Consider the following 18,162-nt stretch of genomic DNA (forward strand, 5'->3'; position numbering starts at 1 on the left):
GTTGATATATTTTTGAACATATATTTGCGGGAAAGGGCATTTGGAATCAGTCACCAAATAATACTTTAGCACACAATTGATCTGTTCATGCTGATGTCTGCTTCACTCTGCATATCTGATTGTTGTTATCCTCCCAAACATTAGGCCCTGAGGAGACTGTTAGGAAAATAATGATATATCTAGAGAGGGCTTGACTTCCCAAGGTGGTGCTATTGTGATACTAAAAAAAAAAAAAAAAAAAAAAAAAAGTGCTTGCCTGGCTGGATGGAGTTTACTCAAGAGACACTTTAGGGTCTCTTCATGGAATTTCTCAATCAGCTTCTCCCATTCTTTCTTTTTCTTTTTTGCTGAACTTCTGTGAGAAAATAACAGATTTTGCTTTTAACAAAGTCATCCATCTTAACTAGTGATATGCTTGATTGTATGATTTCTTTTGAAAATTATGAAGCCTTGAGGATTTTTTATTTTATGTTTGGTAGCTAAAGTCCTGGGGGGAAAAAAAAGTCCCATCTCTGGAGAGAAATGAAAATTTGCATGATAAAGAGTTGAGTAAAATTTTCACAACTCAACCTGAATTTCTCTTTCTTCCCAAAGTTCCATAACTGGAGAATACTACACTCAAGATGCCTACAATTTCATAATCTGTTTATTAAAATTATTGGTGATATGTGTGTGATTATGGAGGTCACGGAGCAGAAAATGAGTATGGGCATACATTGGGGGAAAGGAATATAAATAACTAAGCTCCAAATCAAAGAACTTTATTTGAAACACTAGGTTAAGGCAAATCAGTTGAGCTTATTGAAGTTGTGTTCCTAAGTGTTGGGCCTATTACAGGAAAAGTACAACTATGTGGAGAGGTGGAGATGAGAGAATGGGGATAAAGTGAACTCAGGCACAATCTACCTTTTAATTTAGCTCTATAGCTTTGACATAAAACTGTCATGAGTAGGTGAAAAGTAAAAGCAGAAATTTCTTAGTTGACTGGATATATGCCCAAGAGTGGGATTGCTGGGTCATATGGTAGCTCTATGTATAGATTTCTAAGGTACCTCCATACTGTTCTCCATAGTGGTTATACCAGCTTACATTCCCACCAACAGTGAAGGAGGGTTCCCTTTTCTCCAAACCCCCTCCAGCATTTGTTATTTGTGGACTTACTGATGATGGCCATTCTGACTGGTGTGAGGTGGTATCTCATCATAGTTTTGATTTGCATGTCTCTAATAATCAGAGATGTTGAGTATTTTTTTATGTGCTTGTTTGCCAGCTGTTTATCTTCCTTGGAACCAGAGACTCTCATACTGAGTGAGGTAAGTCAGAAAGAAAGACAAATACCATATGATATCTGTTATATCTGGAATCTAATATATGGCACAAATGAACCTTCCACAGAAAAGAAACTCATGGACTTGGAGAACAGACTTGTGGTTGCCAAGGGGGAGGAGGAGGGAGTGGGGTGGATTGGGAGCTTGGGGTTAATAGAAGCAAACTATCACCTTTGGAATGGATTAGCAATGAGATCCTGCTATATAGCGCTGGGAATTATGTCTAACCACTTATGATGGAGCATGATAACGTGAGAAAAAAAATGTATACATGTATGTGTAAGTGGGTCACCATGCTGTACAGTAGAAAAAAATATTGTATTGGGTAAATAACACTTTAAAAAATTTTTAAATTAAAAAAAATGAAAATTTCTTAGTTGAAACCCTAAGTGAACGACCAGTTTTTTCAGTTAAGATAAACCAACAGCTGAAGCCATGCTTTGTGTTGTTACTAATTGTGAATGATTAATTTTAGAATAAGCTGAAGGTAGGAAAATAAATTCTGTTTTCTTGTGTTTACTCACACAGACTACTTAACAAATAAAAGTGATCAGGTGGTCTACATCTTAGGTTAAAATATGAATAACTCAACTGTTAAGAATGATAAAAATTAGTCCTACTTTAAGTAAAGGACATTTACAACATGGCATGTTGAAAGCTAAATAATTAGTATTATTGAAATAATTATGTTGTATGTTTTACACCAGATTCATCCAGCACTAAGAAGTCTTTCAAAATAACATTAAGTATTTTTTACTTTAAGTTAGAACTTTAGGTCATTTATTTCTCATTTGTTTAATCTTTTAATTTCATATTGGGTTTTAAAGATATTTAGTAAGCAAATTAAGCATTGTAGGATAATCTGATCAGCCAGTATGTCAAAATCAAAAGAAGATTATTTATTTATTTATTTATTTATTGTCTTTTTTCGGTCTTTTTTTTTAGGGCCACACCTGCAGCACATGGAGGTTCCCCGGCTAGGGGTCGAATCGGAGCTGTAGCCACCGGTCTACTCCAGAGCAACAACAACGCCAGATCTGAGCTGTGTCTGGGACCTACACCACAGCTCACAGCAATGCCAGATCCTTAACCCACTGAAAAAGGCCAAGGATCGAACCCACAATCTCATGGTTCCTAGTTGGATTCATTTCTGCTGCACCACGACGGGAACTCCAAATTTTGTCATTTATAATTCAGTTACCCCTAACTGTAAACACTGAATATTTACTATAAACCCTAGAGGAAGCATTTTGTTGATATTTAATGTTTGAATTATAGTTAGATATGGTTTTCAAGTGCTTTCTATAAGTCAGGCAGAGTACTAGACATTAAAAGGCATTGGTTTTTAAAAAGACTTCCCAGTCTTGTGGGAAGACAGTCAGGAAAACAGAAACTACATTGAGTGTTCTGCAAGGAATTTCTATTTAGCGGGCTATGGAACCCACAGAAAGAAGACCTAGCCCAGATGGGGATGGGAATTAGGCAAAGGTGAGTAGGATTTAGCTAAGAGAAGAATCCTTAGGACCCTGGAGAGGGGGAAGAGTATAAGTAACAGTATGAAAGGGAGGACAGGGGATTGAGCACTGGCTATATGATTAAGAGACAGCCAGCACTGTCCAGTAGAACTTTCTGCATCAATGGGAATGTTCACAGTTCCCCTCACCAAAGTGGTAGCCACTAGCCACTGTGGTTACTCATACTGTGAAATGTGGCAAGTGTGACTAAGGGATGGACTTTTTATTCAATTTCAACTTATTTAAAAATACATTAAAAGCCATTGGGCTAATGGCTACCCTACCAGACAGCACAACTGTATATGATAAGCTACTGAAACATGGGGTGGATCAGTTTCACGTGTTGAAGACATTTGGATATTAGCCCAAAGGTAAAAAGGAGTAAAGGAAGAGGAATTTTAAGCAGAGAGTGATGCGATCAGATTCCTTTAGAAATATCACCCTCGTGGCTGTGTTTAGGACAGGTAGAGAGTGGCTCAAGCCTCAAGACAAAGAGAGCAGGTGAGCTACTTAGAGTGAAACAGATGAGAAATGATGAGGACACAAATGAAGGCAGGGCAGACAGAAGGAGACAAATGTGTTTGGATGTGAGATTAAGCAACAATGTGAAGAGCAACTTCCTGGTGCCCGGACCAAGCGTACAGATGGAAGAAGGTGTCAGTCATGCACCAGAGAAGTTAAGGTGGTGAAAGGTTGCTATGTCTCAGTGGTGTTGGGATTTGGGTAGTCTTTGGGATAGTGAAGTGAAAAATGCGTATTAAGGAGTTAGGTGGGCACATTGGCAAGCAGACAAAGAAATAAAAATAACACCTAGACATATTTTATAAGTCTTTATTCACTTGCAGAAATTTCATGACTATCTGTTAACATCTTTCAACCTCAAATAATTCAAATTTAATTAAATACATTGTACTAAATGCTGTTATACAGAATGTAACAAGAATCTTGGAGTGATTGCAAGTTTCACTTTAAACATCCTTGTACAATAGTTTGAAAAACATCTTAATAATTTAAACTTTTGAACTAGTTATAGTTTGAATAAGTTTGAGATTAGTAATTTCTGAAATACCAAATTGCATTTTGAAAGGTACATTCTAGTGAGTGATGTCATATTAAATAGGTTTAATTTTAGCATCATATGAATGTCCTTTTACTTGCCAGTGTTTGTCCCTCGAAACCCCCTCCCCCCATACAAAAAAGCTTTTATGGTTCCAGAATTCCTTCTAGAAACTATTATAAATATGTTCCAAGTTTCTCAGATAATAACTATGGCTCATCTCAAAATATACATACATACATACATATTCTTTTCAAGTGTACACAGTGACTATCTTGGTGTCCCAAACCCTCATCTCACATCTGAACAAAAACCCTTTATGGGGAAATATAGCCCACTAAATACATCTTCATTTTAGTCATAAATAATAAAATGAGCATTGGTTTAAAACCCCTCTATAGAACTTGATGCCATTTCACCAGTGATTTATATGCATCTTTGCAATTTTCCCACTGGTATCTAGTTCTTTTTTGTTGTTCCTTTAAATATATCATGCCTATCTACAAACCATAACCTAGCTATATCCTGGAAGTTTGTCTGGGTAGGCAGTTCAACACCTAGAATATATTTCTGTCCTAGAAACAATGTTGTAAATTTTTGAGAGGTTCCCAGGGTAATATACACATGTCTGTTTGCCTTATGGATGGAGATAATAGGACTTGCAAAACCAGAAGGCTCTTTGAGATCTTGAGACTTGGGCTGAAGGAGTGATGACAACCCCAGTTAAGGGCCATAAAGAGAAGAGGGGAACGCTGAATGGTGTGAAGAGAATGGTCAAGGGCTGGAGACCAAAAGGTGAGGCAAACAGTGGAATGGTGAGAAAGGGAGAGAGAATCGGGGGCAGGGAAGAGAACTATCACTGGCTGCTGTTTCCAATTTCACTTTCACTTTAATCCTCAGGAGGTCAGTGAAGGAGGAAATAAAGAGCAGGGAGAGAAGGTGGAGGTGAAGGAAAGCTTCCAAAATCTTTTTCCCCTCTCATTCTCTGCTCCCAGCATTGGCTCCATCAAGTCCCTCTCCGTTCCCCGCCCCCAATTCTGTCAATCTGGCCACTCGATGGGGCAATAAAAGTCTGTATACAAATTTAAAAAACCCAAACAAAGGCTACCCAGTGAATTTTTATGTAGATAATTATAATATTGGCCACTGTCTTTCAGAACAATTCCATGCTGTGGTCACACAGCTGTAATGAAGAGATCACACTGTGAAGTGAAAAGTCTCCTTATCCTCTGGGATTAGATTCAGATTTGCTTTCTTCCAGAAGGGTTTCTGAACGCGAGTAGAGAAAGAGCATAAAAAAGCAACAGAAAAGAACTGTCTTGATCTCTGTTTTTCGAGCCTGGAGAAAAGATGTCTTTGCTGGAAACTCGGTTTGCAAACAATGAACATCTTTTGTGTTCCTTGTTGGCAAAGCAATTGATTCTAGTTAGAGATTGGCTGGGTGCCACCAAGCAAGTAGTCTGTCTTTCTGTTCTGCAGAGTACAGTGGGAAGAGCTGAAATCCAGGCTTTTGTATTCTTTTCTTATTAAAGCCAAAGCTATATTCTTTCTTCCTACAACCCCCTTTACTATAACCAACAGTATATAATGCATAGGTCATATTTTATAATATTTCTCAAAATTATAAGGACCCAAAATAGGCTTTTTGAGACAATTTTTAAAAATAAGCTGCAAGAAGACAATTTCTTTCCTCCACCCCAAATGTGATTCACATTTATCTTTTCCAACCTAAGAAAGACACCAAACCAAAACACTATACTATGAGCAGAAAGGTAATGGGGGTTTATTCAAACTTTGTAATGCTGATGTGAATAATACAGAGATGGGTTTTCCCTGTGGGAATAGTACCTGTGGAGCACACAGTTAGACAACCATTACATTCCTATTAGATTTGCGTTAACAAAAGTAAAGATTACTTAATATTAAGTTTTAATTAAATCTTATTAAGAACGAGATGAGGAGTTCCTATTGTGGCTCAGTGGGTTAAGAACACAACTAGTATCCACATGGGTTCAATCCCTGGCCTCACTCAGTGGGCTAAGGATCTGGCATTGGTGTGAACTAGCATAGGTCCATGTGGCTTGGATCCAGTGCTGCTGTGGCTGTGGCACAGATTGGCAGCTGCAGCTCTGATTTGACTCCTAAGCCTGGGAACTTCCCTGTGCCACAGGTGTGGCCAAAAAAAAAATAATAATTAAAAAAATAAAAGATAGAGATGATATTAGTTCCTTCCTGTCTTCTGTTTAAGGAAATTTGTACATATTACTATGACCATGAAAGGTATTATACAAATGATTTTATATTTAACAATATCTAATTATGGGCTTTGGTATAACTGACACTTTGGAAGCAATGGGAGTTGAGAACCTTATAGATGAGGACCTTACAGAGAGGCTGAAGCCCAGAAGTGTGGCTTCCCTCTTATAAAAGCGTCCCCATGATGTCGGGAGGTGCTGGACAAAGCTTCTCCCCAGGCACTACTGCTTTCTTGTTCTCAGGCAGGGCTCTGGGTCAGCTTTAAGCTATGTCCATTTTGAGGAGCCACCTGGCTTCGTCTTAGAGGGTGAGCCCCATCTCTAGAAAAGAAAGAGAGGAAGTAAGCCATCTCCCCTAGATCTGGGAAGGTGAGGTCTGTCTGATGTCACATAGTGAAGGAAACATAAATGCTTCTCCTTTGTGACAGTAAAATGTGTTCTGCAAACTAAACCTCCAAGCTTATTTTTCAAAATGTAATATCCAGCAACGGATGCTACAAATCCAAGTGAGAGGCCAGGCAGAAAAGGCTTTGATGATTGTTACACTGATTAATTGCTATCAAAGCCAAGGGTGAAAGAAGAGCCCTTCATTTTAGCAAATATCCTGATGGCAACAGAAGAATCTGTTAAGGGGCTATTATTTAAGTGTATTTTAGTAAAAATGTCATTGAATATTTTGAAAATATAGTATTATAACAACAAGGTTATCAGATCATTGTTACACCTTAAAGAACTGAAAAACAAAGTGAGCCCATCACATTTCACTGAAAATTTTAATCTAACTACCCAGGAATACACTTTTATAAAACATTTTTAATGGAAATAAGACGTAAGTTTAGGACAAAGAGATGAAATCCCTCCTGTGAATCAAATTTTATTTTTCAATAGGAAAACACAAAGCTGAAGGAATTAATATTTTTTAAATTTAAATAACACAGAGTCATTGCAACTTAATTTGTACTACTCAAGAGTAACCAATAGCTAAGATTATTAACTTATTCTTCCTTTTATGTGTATATATATGGCAACACATTTAACCTCTATTTTATTTTATTTTATTTATTTATTTTGTCTTTTTGCCATTTCTTGGGCCACTGCTGCAGCATATGGAGGTTCCCAAGCTAGGGGTCTAATCGGAGCTGTAGCCGCCGGTCTACGCCAGAGCGACAGCAACGTGGGATCCAAGCCGTGTCTGCGACCTACACCACAGCTCACCGCAACGCCAGATCCTTAACCCACTGAGCAAGGGCAGGGATCGAACCTACAACCTCATGGTTCCTAGTCGGATTCGTTAAGCACTGCGCCACGATGGGAACTCCTCCAACCTCTATTTTAAAGGTTAATTTTTTATGATAAAAGAATGCATGTTCATTAATAAGAGAAAATAGAGTAGACTAAGAAAAAACATGACCTGTTGTTTTGGTATTAGAAGACACTGTATATATCTGGGCCAATTTCCTTTTTGTTTTTTGTTTTCCTTTTTGTTCCTTCTTTATATACATTTGTACATATTTATGATATATTCATCTATAGGCACACACAATTTTGTTTTTCTGCTTTTTGTTCCTTTCATATCTTTCTTCTTTTAACATGAAAATGCATTTAATCAGGCAGTTTTATTTTTCTGGTGATAGAGGTAACGTTCATTATTTTTTAAAACTATAGAAAGGTAATATGTAAAAGATTAAAATTACCATTAATTCTTGACAGTGGAGATAACCACATATCAGTGTATTTTTTTTTTTTTTTTTTACCTGTAGTCCATGTCTATTCATTCATTCATTCAAATATACTTCTGGAGGAGCCATTATAGTTCAGGCTCTGTTCTTTGTGCTAGCAACACAGCAGTGGATGAAACAAAAATCCCTACCCTCATGGAGCTCATATTTTAGGAAAAGGAAACAAGAAATAAATAAATGTGCAATTTGTCAGAGGGGGAAAGGAATAAAATCAGGAAAAGGACCTGGGACAAGAAGGATAATTTGCAATTTTAAATAGGGTGGTCAGGAAAGGATTCACTGAGACTAGGACATTTGAGCCAAGACAGGAAGTGAAGAAGGAAGATTGAACAGCTGGCAGAAGAGCAAGTGCAAACGTCCTGAGGTAGGAGATTGTCCTGTGAATTCTAGGAAAAGCAAGATACTGGAGCTGAGAGAACTTGAGCTTTCAAAGTGAGATCCAAAGGTAAGGGGAGGGAGATTCCCTTTCTGAGTAAGTTGGGAAGCCAGTAGAAAATGCTAGGCAAAGACTTGACCTGATAGAGTCTGTGTTTTAAATAGTTCATTCTGAAATCACGTGTTAAGAAAAGTTACAATGGGGTATAGAGATCAGTAAGAAGTTGTTGCAATAATCTGTGTGAGAGATAATGGTGGCTTGGACTAGAGTTCGAAGTGAAGGCGCTGTATGGGTTTACCTGTCTTTTGAAGTCCAAACAACAGGATCTACTGATGGGGGGGAGTGCTTAGAGAAATAGTCTGAGTATCTGGTAGAATGAATGTTGCTGCCTTTACTGAAATTAGGGAGGATCAGGTTTGTGGGGACAAACAAGGAAGTTTATGTTAAACATATTAAATTAAAAGGAATACCTGAATCTACAATTGAGGGGAGTGGGCCAGTTAGAATATGTATGGTATTTAAAACCACGTATTAGGATGAGATGACTGGGAAGGTTTGGGGGAGGCGGTTCCCTTAGGCAAAGAGAGACAAAGAGAAATATATAAATGTGGTTAACAGCATAAGATCAGGCAGAATGTCAGAGAGGATTGTATTCCATCATGGGTTAACCTAAAAAAGAATGAAAAAAATCTTGTGACTTTGGATATTTTTCAGAAAAAAAGCCTAACTTGTCACATAATATAGCCGTGTCTTCCAATATAGTAAGCAGACCTCTGGAAGCACCTCAAATAATACACTGAGGAATGGGAAGGAAGCGTTAGACAGTGATATTATAAGAAGTTAAAATTTAATATACTGTTATATTATGAGCTTTATAGGAACTGACAAGAATACACATGCCTATGTATGTATGTCTAAATTTTAGAGATAAGAGATCTAAAATGCTGCACTCTAGTGATGGAATCACCGGAAATTCGAAAAGGGCTTTTTGCTCTTTTTTTAATGGATCATCCAGAAACATATCTCCATCCCCATGTTTGTGTGGTTCAAAAGGCCTCTAAGTGACCAGCCACTGGCCCCGGCAAGGATAGGCTCTGTCCTATTAGCATCAATGTTCTTATCTCACAGGCCATCCCTCCGCCAACCCTCCTTTCTCCAGAGGCCCTGAAGATTCGGTGGGTGCCTACTCAGATTCCAGCCTAGTTCACACACTTACTGAAAGCATTGTGCAGTGCTGTGTTTGGGCCTCAGTCACCACAAAGATGGGGTAGGGTGGGGGCAGGGGACGATGTCGTTGCACAGTGAAATCTGAGGGCTTGAGGATAACACCTGCCTCCCTTTGTTGTGTTTTTCTGCAATTATTTCGTCTGAGAGGGACCCTCTAGGGTTCCTGCATTTGTCCTCTGAGGAGCGGGCCCAGCCCAGCAAAATCTGGAGGCTGCTTAGAAACCCTGCATGCGGCACTGTGATCATTTCTCGCCATTTATTTTTGCTGAAGCTATGTACCTTTGATTAAACCTGGCACTGCACTTTAGAAGTCACTGATAGACATCAAAGAAGTTAGCTCTCCTAGATCAAAATAGACTGAAGGTTTGGACCTGGACCAGCGCTGTTTGAACACTGAGAACAGTCCACAGCAGGAGGCAATTGCTTTTGGAAAAGAATCAGAAAAGAACCAAATGGATTTCCTCTATTTCTTCCTTCATTAGCAGCCCTGCAAATGCCTTCATCCCATCAGAAAAGAAATCCTTAGGATTTTTATCCAAAAACCTGCTTGGGGAAGGGGTAAAATTTGAAGTGAAAAATTTAAACAACCTAATAAATTATTAAACTTGGTAATAAAGGTAGAATTTGTTTAAGGAGTAGAATAAATACCTTGATTATTCCCTTTAGTTTATATGCAATCAAAGACAGAGCACAAGGATGTTTGAAGAATGCAGATTTACTTTATTTGCACTTAGTGATCTTGGAAAAATTAAAAGGAAAACAGAGATACATCATACATAGATCAAATGTAAAAAATTATATATTTAGGTATGCTTTGGTTTCCCAAAGGTATTCTGAGAATTTAAGGAGTATCATTTTCATATAATCTGCTTTCAGGAATGAATACCTGGCTTATTGTAGACATTAAATAAGAATTTGGGTTTTTTTGATAAGATTTTTATTTTTTCTGTTATACTTGATTTACAATGTTCTGTCAATTACTGCTGTACAGCAAAGTGACACAGTCATATATATGTATATATGTGTGCATGTTGTGTATATGCATTCTTTTTCTCACATTGTCCTCCAACATGTTACATCACAAGTAACTAGATATAGTTCCCTGTGCTATACAGCAGGGTCTCATTGCTTATCCATTCCAATGCAATAGTTTGCATCTATCAACCCCAAACTCCCAGTCCATCCTACTCCCTCCTCCTCCCCCTTGGCAACCACAGGTCTATTCTCCAAGTCCATGAGTTTCTTTCTTTTCTATGGATAGGCTCATTTGTGCCATATATTAGATTCCAGATAAGTGATATCGTATGGTATATGTCTTTCTCTTTCTGACTTACTTCACTTAGTATAAGTCTCTGCTTCCATCCATGTTGCTGCAAATGGCATTATTTTGCACTTTTTTGTGGCTGAGTAGTAGTCCATTGTATATATACCACATTTTCTTAATCCCTTCATCTGTCCATGGACATGTCAGTTGATTCCCCATCTTGGCTATTGTGAATAGTGTTGCAGTGAACATAGAGGTATATGTATCTTTTTCAATGAAAGTTTCTTCAGGATATATTCCCAGGATTGGAATTTCCAGTTCATATGGTCATTCTATAGTTAGTTTTCTGAGAAACTCCATGCTGTTTTCCATGGTGGTTGTACTAATTTACATTCCCACCAACAGTGAAGGAGGGTACTCTTTTCTCCACACCCTCTCCAGAATTTGTTATTTGTTGACTTGTTAATGATGGCCATCTAACTGGTGTGAGATGGTAATTCATTGTGGTTTTAATTTGCATTTCTCTGATAATTACTGAGGTTGAGCATTTTTTCCATGTGCCTGTTGGCCATCTGTGTATCTTCTTTAGAGAAATGTCTGTTCATATCTTCTGACCATTTTTTGATTGGGTTGTTGTGGGTTTTTTTTTTTTTTTTGCTGTTGAATTGTGTAAGTTGTTTGTATATTTTAGAGATTAAGCCCTTGTCTGTTGCATCATTTGAAACTATTTTCTCCCATTCTGTAGTTTGTCTTTTAGTTTTTTTATGGTTCCCTTTGCTGTGCAAAAGCTTAAGTTTGATAAGGTCCCATTGGTTTATTTTTGTTTTTCTTTTTGTTACCTTGGGAGACTGACCTAAGAAAAGATTTGTATGGTTGGTATCAGAGAATGTTTTGCTTATGTTCTCTTCTAGGAGTTTGATGGTGTCTTGTCTTATGTTTAAGTCTTTGAGCCATTTTGAGTTAATTTTTGTGGATGGTGTGAGGGTATGTTCTAGTTTCAGTGATTTACATGCAGCTGTCCAGTTTTCCCAGCACCACTTGGTGAAGAGACTGTCTTTCTCTCATTTTATATAATTGCCTCCACTGTCAAAGATTAATTGACCATAGGTGTCTGGGTTTATTTCTGGATTCTTTATTCTTTTCCATTGGTCCATATGTCTGTTTTTGTATCATTACCACACTGTCTTGATTACTATAGCTTTGTAGTATTGTCTAAAGTCTGGGAGAGTTATGCCTCCTGCTTGGTTTTTGTTCCTCAGGATCACTTTGGCAAGTCTAGGTTTTCTATGGTTCCATATAAATATTTGGATTCTTTGTTCTAGTTCTATGAAAAATGCCCTGGGTAATTTGATAGGGATTGCATTGAATCTGCAGATTGCTTTGGGTAGTATGGCCATTTTTATGATATTTTTCTGACCCAGAAGCATGGGATATCTTTCCATTTCTTTGAATCCTCTTTATTTCCTTGATTAATATTTTATAGTTCCCTGCATACAAGTCTTTCACCTCCTTAGGTTTATTCCTAGGTATTTAATTTTGGGAGTGTGATTTTAAAAGGTATTATATTTTCATATTCCTTTTCTAATATTTCATTGTTAGTACACAGAAATGCAACTGATTTCTGAAAGTTAATCTTGTATCCTGCTACTTTGCTGAATTTGTTGATCAGTTTGAGTAGTTTTTGGATTGAGTCCTTAGGGTTTTCTATATATAGTATCGTCATCTGCACAGAGTGACAATTTTACCTCTTCTCTTCCAGTTTGGATATTTTTTATTTCTTTTGTTTGTCTGATTGCTGTGGTTAGGACTTTCAATAATACTATGTTGAATAAAAGTGGTGAGAGTGGGACAGTCTCGTCTTGTTCCAGATTTTAGCAGGAAGGCTTTCAGCTTTTCTCCATTGAGTATTATATTGTCTATCAGTTTGTCATAAATGGCTTTGGTTATGTTAAGGTATAACATAACCCACTCAGTACCCACTTTGGTAAGAGTTTTTATCCTGAATGGATATTGGATTTTGTCAAATGCTTTTTCTGCATCTATTGAGATGATCATGTGGTTTTTTACTTTTCTTCTGTTATGTGGTGTATGATATTCATTGATTTGTATATGTTGAACCATCCTTGTCAACTTGGGATGAATCCCACTTGGTCATGGTGTATGAACTTTTTCATATATTGTTGGATTCATTTAGCCAAATTTTGTTGAGAATTTTCACATCTATATTCATCAAAGATATTGGCCTATAATTTTCTTTTTTAGTGGTATCTTTGGCTTTGCTATTAGGGTAATAATACCCCTTCATAGAATGTCTTTGAGAGTGTTCCTTCTTCTTGAACCTTTTGGAAAAGTTTAAGAAGGATGGATTTAAGTTCTTCTTTGTATGTTCGGTGGAATTCACCTGTGAAGCCATCTGGTCCTGGACTTTCATTTGTAGGGAGTATTTCTATTACATAATCAATTTCATTTCTAGTGATCAGTCTGCTCAATTGATCTATTTCTTCTCGATTCAGTTTTGGTGGGCTCTAAGTCTCTAGAAAGCTGTACGTTTCTTCTAGGTTGTCAACTTTGTTGGCATGTAATTGTTCATAGTATTCTCTTATGGTTTTTTGGTATTTCTGCAGTATTCTTTGAGATTTGTTTTTTTCTCTCCTCTTCTTGGTGATTCTGGTCAAATAAGTATTTGTATAAAATTTGTTTTTAAATACCTAGTTCTACATCATACCAAATATAAACAAATTTATTAAATCAATCTTACATCATGTGTTTAAAAATAAACTCAGTCAAATTGGTAGGATAAGTACAATTACCAGAACAAAGCAACTAATAATCAGTAATTCTTTTTTTTAACAGCTAATAACCAGTAATTCTATTTTTTAAAACCATAAGATTTCCAAATGCTGAGAGACTAATGACCTCATTTAATTCCTCACAATAGCTCTGATGTGGCCACTGTTATTGATCTCTGTCTACAGATGAAGCCATTGAGGCTCTGAGTGTAGATTAATGTGCTCAGGATCAATCAACTATTTGAGTCAGGGATCAGCAAACTTCTTCTGAAAATAGCCAGACAGTAAATATTTTGGGCTCTATGGGCCACAGGGCTGCTACTGCAACTACTCAACTCTGCTGCTACAGAGAAAAAGTAGCCATAGATGGTGCATGAATGAATATGTGATTCCAGGACATTTTACTGATGGACACCAAAATTTGAACTGTATATAATTTTCACATCATGAAATGTTGTTCTTCTTTTGATTTTCTTCCCCAATCATTTAAAAATGTAAAAATGTTCAATCAAAAGCAATTAGTACCAAAAGAGGTGGTGGACTAGATTTAATCCACAGGGCAGTAGTTTGCCCATCCCTGATAGAAAGTGATGGGTCAGGACATCAACTGTATCTTCTACCACAGCCCATATTCTTTCCACTGCACCCTGTGGGTTTATTTCATAACTGAGGAGAGACGCTACTCAGAGACTTGAAATCTGGAGAGTTTTACTGCTGTTCTTACTTTTGAAATTAAAGACGAGTCTCAGACATATTAAGCTTCTGCATCCAAAGAGAGAGAGAGAGTAATCACTGGCAGCAGAGCAATTAGCAGAGAGTGAGCCAATAGCAAGCCCAGCAAACACTTCATTGTCAGCTAGAGGGTTTGGCTAAAAGTAAATTTAATACTCATTAAAAAATGAACACTGTTTTAATGCTACTTCAGAGGCTGGTAAATTGTAGCTAACTCTAAGCAGTTCAGGAAGCAGTCCCATTGCTTCAAGGCTGACATCTACTTACAGACAAATCCTTCATGAGGCAGGAAGCCTGGGAGAAGCCCTATCTTGGATAGGTTAGGTGTCCCCTGAAACAGTCCAGACTTGGGACTCTGTCCTCTGCGAAGCACAGTAGGTGTGGTCACAAGCCAAAGAGAGAGTAGGCATTGATCCTCCAGATCCGCTGGCAGGTGAACTTCATAAAGTACAGCCCCACTGAGAAAAAGTTTTGAGAATTGCACCTGCCTAGGAAAATAGTGATTAAAAACACACTTTTATCAAGGTACCTTTCATCATTTTTATATTTGTCTTCTTCCTCCCATGCTGTGATTTACAGCAACCCCTCTGAAACAGGAGACTGAAATCCATCTCCTTAAACTTCTTCTACCCTGAGTGCTTTTGTTGGGCGAGAGTTGTTTGTGAGAGCTGAGCAATTGCGGGTGTGCTGTGGAATAAAACTGTCAGTGTGATTTAAAAATACATACTGTGGAAAATAAGAAAATGCATTTTAAAAACCTTGTCATGTTGTCTTCTATGCAAAACAAAGGCAGTGACATCAAGAGTTCAAAATAATAAAAAGTCTTTGTTAATTGTGAAGCATACACAACCTCAACATCACATCAGAGTGCCAGGAGAGCTAGCAGGGATTCAGTGTCTCAGATCAAAAATAACAGGAGCTAATTGCCCGAGTGATCAATGACTTCAGAAAAAGGACTTGAGTAAGTAAAGAAGTGAAGGAAGGAAGGAAATGAGTGACTAAATACATGCATGTATAGACATGTATTTTGAGAGCTATTTTTTGATTTGGATGCAGGGGATTAATCATCTTTTATACTGTCCATTTTTTGTTCTGGTTTATTCTATGACATCATTGAATTAACCTAAAATCATAGAAATTAACCTAAAATGCTGAACTTATATTTAAATTGCTTTCAGTTTTCTATTTGCCTACAACTATACGTGAAGAACTTCTTCGGCTCTGGGGGTTTTTATATGCACACATATGGGCTTGTGGGACATTCTTTCATCAGAATGGCATTAATATATCTTGTCTCATAATGAATATTCTACTGTTCACTATGCTTTGAAGGGAAAATGAATATTCATGTGCTTGTGAATGGGTAAGAAGGAGAGGAAGAAGAAAAATAGTGTGTAGAAGAGAGATGATTTTACTCCTGCCATCTAGATAGACAGGTAGGTAATAGCTAGATATTTAAGTACATCCTTTAAACATAGACACTGATATGAGAACTTTTACAAATGAGTTTTTCCCAGCCTTTTTTTTTTTTTTTTCATGAAGCACATGGAAAATGGTAATATTTTAAAAACACACTGGGGTAAATGGGAATTTGAGAACATCTCATTTGGGGATTGGTTAAAAGTATTATTTTACTGGTAAAATTGTGGTAAAAGAAAAAATGGAAAGTATCAGAAAATGTATTTTATTTTTTAAATAATTTTATTACTCTTTTATAAAACTTCCAGGAAAATATCAAAATATTTAAAATGAAATTTGATCCCAGGTTCACAAGAATGGTTTGACATGTACAAATCAACATCATACACCACATTAACAAAAGATAAGTCAAAAACCACACGATCATCTCAGTAGAGCCAGAAAAAGCATCTGAGAAAGTCCAACATCCTTTCATGATAAAAATGCTTACCAAAGTGGGTATAGAGGGAACATACCTTAACATAATAAAAGTCATTTATGACAAACTGATAGACAATATAATACTCAGTGGAGAAAAGCTGAAAGCCTTCCTGCTAAAATCTGGCCCACTCTCACCACTGTTATTCAACATAGTATTGGAAGAACTAGCCACAGCAATCAGACAAACAAAAGAAATAAAAGATATCCAAACTGGAAGAGAAGAGGTAAAATTGTCACTTTATGCAGATGACATGATACTATATATATAGAAAACCCTAAGGACTCAATCCAAAAACTACTCAAACTGATCAACAAATTTGGCAAAGTAGCAGGATACAAGATTAACTTTCAGAAATCGGTTGCATTTCTGTATACTAACAATGAAATATTAGAAAAGGAATATGAAAATATAATACCTTTCAAAATCACACCCCCAAAATTAAATACCTAGGAAAAAACCAGACTAAGGAGGTGAAAGAATTATATGCTGAGAACTATAAAACATTAATCAAGAAAATTAAAAAGGATTCAAAGAAACTAGAAGATATTCCATGCTCCTTTTTTTTTTTCAGAAAAATTAATATTGTAAAAATGGCCATACTAAACAAAGCAATTTACAGTCAATGCAATCCCTATCAAATTACCCAGGACATTTTTCACAGAACTAGAACAAAGAATCCAAATATTCATATGGAACCACAGAAGACCCAGCATTGCCAAAGCAATCCTTAGGAACAAAAACAATCAGGAGGCGTAACTCTCCCAGATTTCAGACAATACTACAAAGCCACAGTAATCAAGACAGTGTGGTACTGGTACCAAAACAGACATATAGACCAACAGAAGAGAATAGAGAACCCAGAAATAAACCCAGATACCTATGGTCAAGTAATCTTCAACAAAGGAGGCAAGAATATAAAATGGAGAAAAGACAGTCTCTTCACCAGGGGGTGATGGGAAAACTGGGCAGCCACATGTAAATCACTGAAACTGGAACACACCCTCACACCATGCACAAAAATTAACTCAAAATGGCTCAAAGACTTAAACATAAGACAAGACACCATCAACTCGTTGAAGAGAACATAGGCAAAACATTCTCTGACATCAACCTTACAAATGTTTTCTTAGGTCAGTCTCCCAAGGCAGCAGAAATAAAAGCAAAAATAAACCAATGGGACCTTATCAAATTGACAAGCTTTTGCACAGCAAAGGAAACCATTAAAAAAGAAAAAGAAAGAAAGTTTACAGAATGGGAGAAAATAGTTTCAAACAATGCAACTCTCAAGGGCTTAATCTCTAAAATATACAAACAACTTATACAACTCAACAGCAAAAAAGCCAACCACCCAATGGAAAAATGTGCAAAAGACCTCAATAGACATTTCTCCAAGGAAGATATGCAGATGGCCAACAAGCACATGCAAAAATGCTCAATATCACTGATTATTACAGAAATGCTAATCAAAACTACCATGAGCTACCACCTCACACCAGGCAGAATGGCCATCATTAACAAGTCCACAAATAACAAATGCTGGAGTGGGTGTAGAGAAAAGGGAACCCTCCTACACTGTTAGTGGGAATGTAAATTGGCACAACCTCTATGGAAAACAGTATGGAGGTACCTCATAAAACTAAATATAGAACTACCATGTGACCCAGCAATCCCACTCTGGACATATATCCTGACAAAACTTTCCTTGAAAAAGACACATGCACCCATAAGTTCACTGCAGTACTATTCACAATAGCCAAGACAGGGAAACAACTTAAATGTCCATCAGCAGATGAATGGATTAAGAAGATGTGGTATATATACACAGTGGAATACTACTCAGCCATAAAAAAGAACAAAATAACAGCAGACATGGATGGAACTAGAGACTCTCATACTGAGTAAAGTAAGTCAGAAAGAGAAAGAAAAATATGATATCACATATCTGGAATTTAATATATGGCAGAAATGAACCTTTCCACAG

The 18,162-nt window shown here is 37.0% G+C and overlaps 1 protein-coding gene and 1 long non-coding RNA gene across 15 annotated transcripts in view; one reads left to right on the forward strand and one right to left on the reverse strand.

Annotated features, from left to right (window-relative positions):
- The window catches only part of LOC110261733 (uncharacterized), a 1,083,992-nt gene that overhangs the window by 804,409 nt on the left and 261,421 nt on the right, over positions 1–18,162 (forward strand). The window contains exons 9-10 of one of the 9 annotated variants that reach the window (XM_084967484.1): positions 1,271–1,313; positions 15,614–15,717. The exons of 7 other annotated variants lie outside the window; for them this stretch is intronic. The gene's annotated coding sequence lies outside the window, so the exon portion shown is untranslated. The remainder of the gene's footprint in view (positions 1–1,270; positions 1,314–15,613; positions 15,718–18,162) is intronic. One more of the 9 variants, XR_014809656.1, reaches the window with a different exon arrangement.
- Positions 1–18,162, reverse strand: part of LOC146401208 (uncharacterized) — a 268,508-nt gene that overhangs the window by 41,500 nt on the left and 208,846 nt on the right. For 2 of the 6 annotated variants that reach the window (XR_014809676.1, XR_014809672.1), the window contains exon 4: positions 14,549–14,769. The exons of the other annotated variants lie outside the window; for them this stretch is intronic. This is a non-coding gene — a long non-coding RNA (uncharacterized LOC146401208). The remainder of the gene's footprint in view (positions 1–14,548; positions 14,770–18,162) is intronic. 6 annotated transcript variants of the gene reach the window in all.

Source organism: Sus scrofa, chromosome 7, assembly GCF_054392235.1.
Source record: "Sus scrofa isolate SSC_HxYL_T2T_F1_AM1 chromosome 7, Sscrofa_HxYL_maternal_Yorkshire_Landrace_v2.0, whole genome shotgun sequence".
Lineage (NCBI taxonomy): Eukaryota > Metazoa > Chordata > Mammalia > Artiodactyla > Suidae > Sus > Sus scrofa.